The sequence below is a fragment of the Gorilla gorilla genome, chromosome 2 (genome assembly GCF_029281585.2).
Source record: "Gorilla gorilla gorilla isolate KB3781 chromosome 2, NHGRI_mGorGor1-v2.1_pri, whole genome shotgun sequence".
NCBI lineage: Eukaryota > Metazoa > Chordata > Mammalia > Primates > Hominidae > Gorilla > Gorilla gorilla.
Window position 1 is genome coordinate 158,321,128 of NC_086017.1, and position 12,765 is coordinate 158,333,892.

General features: G+C 36.4%; 1 long non-coding RNA gene across 1 annotated transcript in view; it reads right to left on the reverse strand.

Moving 5' to 3' along the window:
- Positions 1-12,765, reverse strand: part of LOC129532399 (uncharacterized) — a 203,153-nt gene that overhangs the window by 112,784 nt on the left and 77,604 nt on the right. Inside the window, exon 2 of the long non-coding RNA XR_008678128.2 lies at positions 1,590-1,687. This is a non-coding gene — a long non-coding RNA (uncharacterized lncRNA). The remainder of the gene's footprint in view (positions 1-1,589; positions 1,688-12,765) is intronic.

Consider the following 12,765-nt stretch of genomic DNA (forward strand, 5'->3'; position numbering starts at 1 on the left):
TGTGTCTAGTTAATCTAGTGGGGACTTGGAGAACTTTTAGGTCTAGCTAGAGGATTGTAAATACACCAATCAGCACTCTGTGTCTAGCTCAGGCATGGTAAATGCACCAATCAGCACCCTGTCAAAACAGACCAATCAGCTCTCTGTAAAACGGACCAATCGCCTCTCTGTAAAATAGGCCAATCAGCAGGATATGGGTGGGGTCAGATAAGGGAATGAAAACAGGCTGCCTGAGCCAGCAGCAGCAACGCCTGGGGTCCCCTTCCACACCTCAGAAGCTTTGTTCTTTTGATCTTTGCAATAAATCTTGCTGCTGCTCACTCTGTGGGTCCGCACTGCCTTTACGAGCAGTAACACTCACCGCAAAGGTCTGCAGTTTCACTCCTGAAGCCAGCAAGACCACGAACCCACCAGAAGGAAGAAACTCTGAACACGTCCGAACATCAGAAGGAACAAACTCCAGGCACACCATCTTTAAGAACTGTAACACTCACCACGAGGGTGTGTGGCTTCATTCTTGAAGTCAGTGAGACTAAGAACCCACCAATTCCGGACACAATATGACAGTGAATAGGGAGCTGAGTGAAGCATTCAAGGAAAGTCACTAAACAAACAGCAATAATAGTAACAAATAGCAGCAACAGTAAACCCTGAGTGGAGGAAATCTCTTTTTGGTAGTTAGCACATTATATTATTTAAAATCTCCAGTTCTCCACAAAAAATATGACACGTGCAAAGAAAAAGGAAATATTGCTCATATATGGATATAAAAAAGCAGTCAGTGGAAACTGCTCAGATGTTGGACTTATTAAAGACTTTAATTCTGCTATTATAACTATAACAAAAATTAAAGGATATGGTGTCTGAAGAATTTAAAAAAGTATAAAAAAGTCTTACCAACAAAGAATATAAATAACAATATAAAAATTATAGAAAATAATCAAATAGAAATTCTGGAATTGAAAAGTATAATAACTGAAATAAAAAATTTGCTAGCAAGGCCCAATAACAGATTTGAACTCCCATAAGAATCAGTGAAACTGAAGGTAAGTCAATTGTTTTTCAATGTTTAAAACTATTTCCATTTTTTAAGTTTTGTTTTTGTTTTGTTTTGTGGTTGTTTGTTTTTTTTCAACCTCTTGCTAACCTCAACTGGCTCTGGGTAAGGTCAAGTAAAAGACACGTCCTGGTAAATATAATACAGTACTGTATTTTAGAGGGTCTCCCCCAGGATGCTGCTAGATAGGTCAAGTAGTGCCGATTCTTTGGGGATGAAGTTTGGAGATATTCCAAAGTCATCTTACCCCTTTTCATGGCTGCTAATCTGATTGTTTTTACAGCTACTGTGTTTGCAAGCCTGTTCAATTCCAAGCCTAATAAAGAGATGAGGAGAAGGAGATGGGAACTGAGCAAGTTAAAATGCCAAGGAGCTCACTGTTCTTAGAGATTCAGCTACAAAAAAAAAAAAAAAAAAAAAAAAGTCTTGGATTGTTGTAAGCCTTTCATTAATTTCCAGAGGTCTGAAACGTTGATTTTGACAAGTTTTACAATGATATGGAGGAATCAGATTTTCAAAAATCCTTACTCACCATTCCAGCAGGGCTTCTCTTCAAGTATAATATTTTTGATAGAATGATTGGGAAGTATTCTTTCCAAAGGAATGTCTCTCAATAAAGATGATGGGATTCTGGAAATGGCAAAAAAAAAAAAAAAAAATAGAAAGCTGTCATGGGATTGAAGCCAATTCAGAGGGAAGCAGTGCAGGAGATGAATTGAGGTCAAGAGATGGAGGCTGGAAGACATTATTCAAAGACTGAATTTAATCTTATCTGAAGTCAGCATCCTACTGAACTTTTAATTTTTATAATCACTAAATTTCACTTTTCATAAGCCAATTTGAGTCATTTCTGTTACCAGAAAACAAGAGTTCCAATGGATATAACATTATATTTTATAGTGTCTCCTAAGAACACAGGTGAATCAAAATCAAATCAACTCAGGGACAATCTATCATGTGAGATACCTGATGGCTCTCCTATCTTTACTTTAATTGGGCGGAATGGATATCAATTTGGGAAAACACTAAAGACTGAAGTTAAAGTCAAGGAAATAGGTAAGATAGTCAAGGAAAAAATGTAGAGAAAAAAGAAAAGGTTAAACAAAACCTTGAGAAATGCCTGTACTAAGTTTTAGAAGAAAGGAGAGAACCGAAAGATAATAGAGAAGGAACAAGAACATATGGAAAACAAAAGTTGGGGAGAGTTTCAATGTGAGCAACAATATTAAATGTTAATGTTGGTCAGATTAATGGCCAGGGAAGAAGCCATTCACTTTGTAGATAAAGGGCACAGTAACTTCTGCTAGAGTAATTTCAGTAAAAGAAGAAAAGCTACTTTGGAAGAAGGAAAATATAAACCTTGAGAATTTCACTGAATAAAGACGGATACCAGAGCCCAAAGCAGCATGTTTGACTCTCAATAGCTATTTGACCTCTGGATCACAATGTTCCCCCAGCATATCTGATTAAAATAAAATAACTGAAAAGAATGCACAGGACAATGCAATATCTTCTAATAAGCTAGCCATTTATCTACTTCAGCAAAAATCCAAAATTGGGACCACAAACACAATAAAAGAAAATGGTCTGGTTTCCAAGCATAACACTTTTAACATATCTTACAGAGAGAAAAACTCATTTAGTTTTATTTAATGTTACTCTGACTGGCATTATCCAAGACATAAGTGAATGACTTTGAAGTCTGAAGGAAAAATGGAAATATCGATATGAAAGAGCTAGAATGACAAATGTGTGAGAAAGAATGCTATAAACTCCAGTACTCATGAATTAGGAGGAACAAAGGCATGTGGTCGAGCAAACTGAGAGGTGGTGAGGCATGGACAGCAGATGTAAGCTGGATATCATTTCACATCCCTTTGCAGCTTTAGAGGAAAAGAGGAGATACGGAAGGTTTGTTATGTCACATGACTAAACATCTCCCTAAATGCCAGTGGTTAAGAGCAGAAAAATCCACATAATGCTTTGGAATAACAAGAAAGCACTTTAATAGCAGATTCCACCTCAGAGGATTCATATTAATTCTGAGAGATTGTATAAGAAAAAGAAGACTTGACAGGAACCAACATTGGTTTTGTGAGTCGAAAATTACCAGGAAGACAAGATACAGAAAAGCTTTGTAAATCAGAACTAGAATTCTTCTGCTCTTCAAATTATAGGTCACAGAAATATTTGATTTAACTAGTCTCTAATGGTGCCAGCCTGTCAGGCTGAAGACTACTTACATGAGTTTCTTACAATGCAAAATAATAACGCTATTAAAATTAAAAAGGTTTAAAATGCATTTCCTTTTGATGGGATTAAGAAAGTCCTAATATTTAGAAAAAGGAAATTAATATTAATTTTCTAAGAAGACTGACTTGCTTTAAATATATTTAAATAACAAAAGAACTACTTTTATCTTTATCTAAGAATTTAGGAAGGTGAATGGTGTGTGAAAAAATTGGTTTTTAATATTTGCAAGCATTTGATAAATTTTAAGAGGCTGTTTTTCCATGCTCTTTATTAATGTCCTTAAAGAATAATAGTAGAGGGTATAAAGATAGAAAGAAGGGAAGAAGGCAGGAAGAAAGGAAAAAAGGAAGAAAAGAAAGGAGAGAGAGAAAGAAAGAAGGGAGGGAGGAAGCAAGAAAAGAAAGAGGAAGGAAGGAGAAAAAGGAAAAAAATCAACAGAGTGCTTACTGACTTTGCAAAATCTAAATTCATTGTCTGCTTTAAATATCATTATCATTTCCTTTTAGGAACTCTGATAGAAATCTTTGTTATTTATACTGTATGTGTAAAGTGAAATAAAAAGATAATAGAAAATTGTGTGTACTATAAGGATTAAAAATGTCAAAGCCACTTAACCAGGTTTCCTGCCTTCTGCTTTTTCTGCCTGAGTTAGCTGGCAATAAAAGAATAAACAAGACAAATATTGTAAAATTGAATTGAGAGTAACCAATGTGAATAATGCTTTTATCTCAAGACATCTATTACCTGCCTGCCAGTACTATTTATATTAGCAAAGGCATTTTTTGTTGTTGTTGTTTTCCAAGTCTCCTTATCTGAGTAATCAACTGCAAATCTCTTTTTCAACTGGGAAACATGGTCCCTATGAGGACAACTCTTTCAGGGTATCAGAGTATAACTTAATTACCTAGAAGTGACTTATAAATTATAGTTCTTAGACCCTGCAGCACTGCTTACCTTAGTCCATCTGTGTTGCTATAAAGGAATACCTGAGACTGGGTAATTTGTAAAGAAAAATGATTTATTTGGCTCTCGGTTCTGCAGGCTGTACTGGAAGCATGATATAAACATCTGCTTTTGATGAGGGCTTCAAGAAGCTTCCATTCATGGCAGAAAGTGAAGGGAAGCCAGAATGTGCAGATCACATGGTGAGAAAAGAAACAAGAGGGCTTGCAGGTGCCAGACTCTTTTTAACCAGCAGCTCTCATGGGAGTTAATAGAGTGAGAAACAACTCACTCACTACTATGAGAAGGGTGCCAAGCTAGTCATGAGGGATTTGCATTCATGACCCAAACATCTCCCACCAGGTCCCACCTCCAACATTGAAGACCAAATTTCAACATGAAGCTTGGAGAGTAAAACAAACCGTATCCAAACCTTAGCAATGCATGTCTTGTTTTTTTTGTTTTTTTTTGTTTTTGTTTTTGGATGAGAATCACTTAAAACAGAAAAGAACCAATGTCTGCCCTAACCCCAAAATTTCTTTGTTATCTTGTGTATTATAAAAATGCAAGCTAGCTTTATACTCTGTTCCCACATTTGATTTTGTTCTAATGTAATTATTCTGTTTTAAAATATTTTCCTCAGAGTAACATAAACACTCTCAGAAAACATTCCATTTTTATACTACAGTTTCTAGTGCCCAGGGCTACCTACCCCAGGATGTAAAGAAGAGTATACACTCAATTTTACAGATCCCCATAAATAACTTATTTTTTTCTTTTCTTTCTTTCTTTTTTTTTTTTTTTTTTTTTTTTGAGACAGTCTCACACTGTTGCCCCGGCTGGAGTGCAGTGGCATAATCTCTGCTCACTGCAAGCTCCACCTCCCGGGTTCATGCCATTCTCCTGCCTCAGCGTCCAGAGTATCTGGGACTACAGGCGCCCACCACCATGCCCAGCTAATATTTTTGTATTTTTAGTAGAGACGGGGTTTCACCCTGTTAGCCAGGATGGTCTCATCTCCTAACCTTGTGATCCGACAGCCTCGGCCTCCCAAAATCCTGGGATTACAAGTGTGAGCCACTGCGCCTGGCCTAAGATAACTTACTTTAAAAAATAATTTAAGGTCTATAGTACAATATAGGCAAATATGAAATTTCACTGATGCTTTATGGATTTTTCTATAATGAAACTTTTTTTTTTTTTTAGACGCAGTTTGCTCTTGTCACCCAAGCTGGAGTGCAATGGCACGATCTCAGCTCACTGCAACCTCTACCTCCAAGGTTCAAGCTATTCTCCTGCCTCAGCTTCTTGAATAGCTGGGAATACAGGCGCCCACCACCATGCCCAGCTAATTTTTGTATTAGCTGGTTTCTCCATGTTTTGTATTAACATGATTTCTCCATGTTGGCCAGGCTGGTCTCGAACTCCTTACCTCAGGTAATCCGCCTGCCTTGGCCTCCCAAAGTGCTGGGATTACAGGCGTGAGCCACCATGCCTGGCTATAATGAAACGTTTTTGAAGATAATTATACCAGGTAAAAGAAACCTTATCTAAGAAGAATAAGTGGGTCAGACAGAAGGAAGTCACTTCTTTAAATTAAACAATAAATGACATTTTTTAAACATGATAAATACCAGTTAAATTATTAGATTGCCTAAACTAAAAGAAGACAAGCAGGAAGCAGTCAAACATGAAAGTAATGTATTGCAATCAAATTTGGATATTAATCTCTTGCAATAAATGTTCATGCAGGGCTCCCTCTGTTGAGTCCTTTGCAGTCTACATACATTTCTTAATGAAGGACATGCAACCTCCCAATATTAAAGACATGCAAAGATTCATTAGGAAAGACTTTAAATTATCCAAGCAGATTTTCTCCCCAATTGATGATTAATGTCATTAATCAACTGAAGGTTCCTTTGTAGTTCTACTAAACAGGTATATCTAGAAGCAAATGTGCATTGTTTTTAACAAGAGAAACACACATATTCCTGGATAATGAAGTTGAGGTATTTATTGTGCATATTTATCATTTATGTTATCAGAAAAACAATTTTTTAAATCATTCAGAATTAAATTTTAGCAAACTCTTCTTTACTGCTTTGTGGTAGTAGCAAATCTTGTAATTAAGGTTCATGTATATAAGAAGTATTTAAAAAAGAGATTGACAGTCTAAGCATTCGTCAGTGTTCACCATTGGATTCCCTCAGTTTTCTTTTCCTCCATTTTTTTCTTCCATTTCTCTACCCCGCTTTCCTCCCCTGACACTTTTTATTCATTGCACATTCTTTTTCCTTGTCTCCTCCTGCTACTCCAGCTGATTTCATTCTCCTCCTTCCTAGTCCTTAACCTCCTGTACCTCAGGGAAGAAGATGTCATTTTAAGTTTTCCTATCAGTTCACAAATTTCCCCTTACACAGTTTCGGTTTCCTTAACCTTCATATGGAATATTCAACTCTTTCACCTCATCAGTTGCTTGCTTTCCCTTTTCCCTAAAATCTGAGGGACATGGTCCGACACACACCCTGGTAAATGCTAGAGTCACATACTCAATTCTAGATACAGCTTGGCTGAGTGGGAACTCACAGAAGCTGACCTCAGTAGTAGAGAGTTACTGTCCAGGGGAGTGAGGGACTGGTTAATAAGGGATTGTCATATGACATCACCCTGCTATTTTAGTTTCTACTGTCTGCTTGCTTCCTCATTTTAATTAGGCAAAAGTAATGAGCCTTTTGTTCTGCAGAATTGCTCTAAAAACTTCTTCAACAGAAGTCCTTCCGGCAAAGTAACATATGTTAATTCTACATATTCCAAATTCAAACAGCTATCACTAGAAATGGGGAGAAACTGAGATTTTATCTCCTATTAAGTATTCAGTCCCTATTTCCTATCACCCATAGTAATACATAGGAAATCCTGGAGGCCTTTCATAGTAAAAATCCTATACTGAAATAATCATGTTGAGAATAGGAAAAATGAAATCTAAATCTCTTTATTCCCACGTAATCTTTAATACTGTTTGAGGATTGCATTGTGAGTTAGGTACAGGTGACATTAACATCCTCTAGATTTCTGTTTTCATGAACCCCAAAGCTAAATGAAGCCTCATCCTAAATTCCAAACTTACACACTAGATTCAGTTAAAACAGCCTAGAAAACTTATTAAGTGCTATCTAAAGGCTCAAGACAAAGAATTTGAATTTCACTGTCCTTTTCTCTCATTTTGTTACACAGTGTTTAGCTAAGGCACATGACCCTTTAAACCATTATAAACAGTGAAGTCTCACAGTTATTTTAAATTATTTTTCCTCCTTTATTCATTTATAGCCCAAGGATTACAATGTTTTTAATGATACATTGCCATTCTGGTTTATGCCACTGTGTGCTTTGGACTTAAACTATGTGATTCCACGCATTTTACTTTGTACTCTTTTGACTGCTGTTATGAAGAAGTAATGTTCTCAGGAAGTCTCTCATTGTAGCTCAGAGCCAATCATTACAGTTGAAAGCATCCAAGGTTTCAAATGATAATGTCAAAAGTGAATTACAGCTTTCAAAATAAAGTATTGTTGGGCTACATTGTGAAAGCAGTATATTTTTCAATCAAAGCTCTACAGTCATTTTCAATAGCATTTTCTGAAAAATTTTCAAGATATTAACTTTCCAAATATTTTCAGTAATTTCAGAGCTTTTGGATTTTTGCCATCCGTTCTCAAATGTCAGTTGAACTACCTATGAAACCAGTAAAAGCAAGCATAACCTAAAAGCCAAACTACTGGTACCTGGATCATGTTTATAACTTTTTATTTAATATCCATTATTTATGGGGTTATTTTCTCTTAAATTTTGATTACTGGGTATTAATGTATTAACTCTATTTTAATCAGTATAAACTAGATTAGCGAGAGATCAATGAAAAGCAACAGAAGAACCCCAAGATACTGACTATTCTTCATTTTACCTTGGTGCCTGCAAAATTTTTCACTTGTGTTTTAGAGAGCCAGTATGCTTCAAGATAATCAACAGTGAAAGGGAATCAGTGCATATTGTTACTGATGGAACGTATCCAAGTCACCAGCAACAAACTGTACAGATCTGTAGCAACCTCAATTCTTGCCTCCTCAGAAGAAATAATTTGACTGAGGGATGTAAGGCAGAAAAAGAGACTAAGGCAAGTTTCGGATCAGGAGTGGAAGTTTATTAAAAAGCTTTAGAGCAGGAGAAAATGGAAAGTACACTTGGAAGAGACCCAAGCAGGCACCACGTAGGTCAAGTGCAACATTTAACCTAGATCCTAGGTCTTTATAGGCTGTTCCACTTTCCGCATCTTGCACCACTTTCCCACAATTCTTCCCTTAGGGTGGGCTGCCTGCCTGCACAGTGGTCTCCTCATGCTTGGGAAGTGAGCACACACAGTGGGTTTTGGAAGTTGTGCACATGCTCATCTGAGACTTTCTTCCCTTTTCCGGTGGACTACCCCCAGGTGGTCATATTCTGCCATTTTGTCTCTTAATGTGCATGCCCAGGCTCACTCACCAAATACCTGAGATTTTATTGGAAGCCCTTTTTGCTTCTCCCTGCCGCCTGCATTCAATTAACACTTTAATGTTAACAGCTGTGGGCCATTAGGAGCTTGTCTCTCCCTGGTGCCAGCTGCCAAATTATCATTTTTAGAGAGTCAATGTGATAATTGTTGAACCATCACTGATGATCGCCTGACATTCCTGGTGGACAGGGGACGAGCCCTCTCCTGCCCCACTCATGCCTGTCTAACTACCTGTAAAAATATATCTGATTAAATGAAAAGGAATCATATCTTAGACTCTGAACTCTCAAGAATTTCTTCAAGTCTTGAGTTTGCATTGGAATAGCTATATGTCCATGCATGCCAAAAACAGGGACTATGTACTGGACAGATTATGAACTAATCTCAGAGGAGCAGGTCAGTTTTGCTATCAACTCATGAGCATTACCCTGACATCAATACTACTCAGTGCTTAGTAATCTTAGTTTGTTTTTCCTCTTTACACTTATAATTTCATACTTTTTTCATTTTTCTGACTATCTTTTACTTATCCCCTTACACTCAATAGAAGATCATGAAACATTCTTCATGAAGAAAATAAAAGCTATTAGATATGATGTTCTTTATCTTTCCACCTTACAAATATAGCTGAATTTGCACCTTTTTTCTCTTTTCTGAACAAAATGAGAGTGTCTGTACCCTGGATTCCTTCTCTACTATTTTAACTGAGTCCTCTTTTTGTTAATCACCCTCTCTTGAGCTCTTCAACTTCTATTCCTCTACTATATCCCTATTTCCTTCTTATTATTATCAACACATACATTAGTGCACTTCGTTTTTTAAAAATTTTCTGTTAAATGCCCATCAATGATAGACTGGCTAAAGAAAATGTGGCACATGTACACCATGGAATACTATGCACCCATTAAAAAAATGAGATCATGTCCTTTGCAGGGACATGGATGGAGATGGAAGCTGTTATCCTCAGCAAACTAACACAGGAAAAGAAAATCATATACCACATATTCTCACTTATAAGTAGGAGCTGAGTAATGAAAACATATGAACACATGGGGAGGGGAGAACAACACACACTGGGGCCTGTCAGAGGGTTGGGGGTAGGAGGATGGAAGCATCAGGAACAATAGTTAATGCAAGCTGGGCTTAATACATGGGTGATGGGATGACATGGGTAGCAAATCACCATGGCACACGTTTACCTATGTAACAAACCTGCAATTCCTGCACATGTACCCTGGAACTTAAAATAAAAGTTGGAAATGTAAAAAAATTGCTGTTGATCACTTCCCAGTGATCTACCTTTCTTCTCACCTTGAAAACCAGTTTTCCAAGTAAAACATTCAGTATCTTCTCCTCATCATTTTGTATTTCATTTATCGCTCACTCTAATGTGGGTTCCACCCCTAACACTACATGCAACTGTTCTGCTCTTGCTAAAAATGAAAATTATCTCTATGTTGCCTAACCCATAAATGATTTTCTTTCCTCACCCTATGTGAGTTCTATATTAGTTTCTTGGGACTTCTGTAACTAATTACCACAAACTGAGTGGCTCATAATGACAGAAATGAATTCTCTCACAGTTCAAGAGGGTAAAAGTCTGAAATCAAAGTGTCAGCAAGGTTTGGTCATTATGGAGGCATTGAGGAAGAAACCTCCCTATGCCTCTCTCCTAGCTTCTGATGGTTCCCGGCAATCCTTGGTGTTCTTTGGCTTGTAGATACATCCATACAATCTCTGCCTATATCTTGGCTTCTTCTGTGTTTTTGCTTGTACTCTTCTCTTCTTATAAGGATGCCAGTTATAAGATTACTGGCTACCCAAATCTCTTCTGATTTCACTGGAACTTGATTACACCTACAAAGATCCTATTTCCAAATAAGGTAAAATTCATAGGTATAGGGAGGCTGCAACTTGACCATATCTTTTTGAAGGATTACAACTTAACTCACTATAACTTTTTACTAACATTCAACAAATTTGAAGCTCTTCTAGAATTATACTATTCTTTCTTGGCTTCTGGAACACTAAACTGACCTGGTTTCCTTTCTCACTCTTTGCCCCTCATTTAGGGATTCATTCTTCTATATGCAACCTCTATATTTTGGAGATCTTCAAAATTCAACACCAGGAATTCTCTTCTCCCTATACATTCACTACCTAGGCAATTACATCTTTGCCAAAATTTGAAAAAATCTCACATTAGTATGCAGATATCTCTTGAGTTTCAGACTACTCTTTTCAATGCATATATGTCCTCCCTATTCAATATCATGATATTGTTAAGACAATGTATCTAAAAGTAATCATTAATTTTCTAACCAAATTTGTTCCTTCTCATATCTCTGATTTCTCAATAAATTTCACTTTCAATAACTCAGATTTCCTTTAATGCTAGAAATCTTAAGTGGTTGACTTTTCCTTTCTGTTAGCCCCTTTCCCAATCCATCACAATTAAGTACCAAGTTAGTTGCTTTCACCTTTAATATGTATTTCAATTCCATTTATTTATCTCCATTTACCCAGGTATCAACTTAGTCTAAACCAAAAGCTTTTCTTATTTGGAGAACTGAAAAGCCTTGCTAAATGTTCTTACTCTGTATTTTTATAATTATTTCTACAAGTCAGCTTAAACTTTGAAAAATATATCAGAACATCAGAATAAAATTCCAAATCTCTTTCATAGTCTTCATAAACTGTCCCCTGCCAACTTTCCCATACTCATTTCCCATCAGAATTTCTAAGACTTGTTCACTACATCTTGAACTCTTTCAGTCTTTCATAAATACAAAGCATATCACATCCTTTACACATGCCCTGCAACACACTTTATCCTCATTCTTCATCTGCCTAACTTCTATTACATACTCAAGTTTTGACTTAAATATCACTTTCTTAGTGAGGACTTTTATAATCATGTATAATTATGTGCATTGTTAATTCAGTACACTGAAAATCTAGTTGTTTAGCCACCTTCATCAATGATCTCAGCTAGATCTTCTGGATAACTCGCTGCAACTTCTACATCAGAACTTGCCGCTTCACCTTACGCTTTTATGTTTTTGAAAGAGTTTCTTTCCTTAAACCTCATAAACCAAGTTCTGCTAGGTTCTACCTTTCTTCTGCAGCTTCCTCACCTCTCTCAGCCTTCATAGAATTAGACAGAGTTAGGTACTTGCTTTGAATTAGGCTTTGGTCTAAAAAAAGTATTGTGGCTGGTTAGTTGATCTATCCAGACCACTAAAACTTTCTCCAATGTCAGCAATAAAGCTGTTTCATTTTCTTATCATTTGTATGTTCATGGGAGAAGCTCTTTAAATTTCCTTCAGGAACTTTTCCGTTGGCTGTCTTGGTTTTCCACATGCCTTCTTCACTAAGCTTAGTTATTTCTAGCTTTTGATTTAAAGTGAGAGACGTGTGACTCTATTTATTTTTTAACTTGAACATGTAGAGGCTATACTAGGGTTATTAATTGGCTAAATTTCAATATTGTTGTTTCTCAGAGCATAGGGAGGCCCAAAGAGAGAGAGAAAGACAAAGGAATAGCCAGTTGGTGGAGCAGTCAGAACATGCAGAAGTATGAATTAATTTTGCCATCTTATGTGGGGACAATTCATGGTGCCCCAAAACAATTACAATAGTAACATCAAAGATCAATGATTACAGATCACCATAACAGAATAATAATTAAAAGTTTGAAATATATAAGAATTTCCTAATGTGAAACAGAGACACAAAGTTAGTGCATACTGTTAGACTAATGGCACTGATACACTTGCTTAATGCTGGGTTGTCAGAAAGCTTCGATTCATAAAAAATGCAGCACAATAAAATGAGGTATGCCTATGTATTAATTTGGCTATTTATAAATGTATTATTTTATTCTATATTATAAATAAATGTATCATGTTTTAATTGTAAATATGTTATAATTCCTTACTAGCAGATATCCATGTGAAAAGAAAAT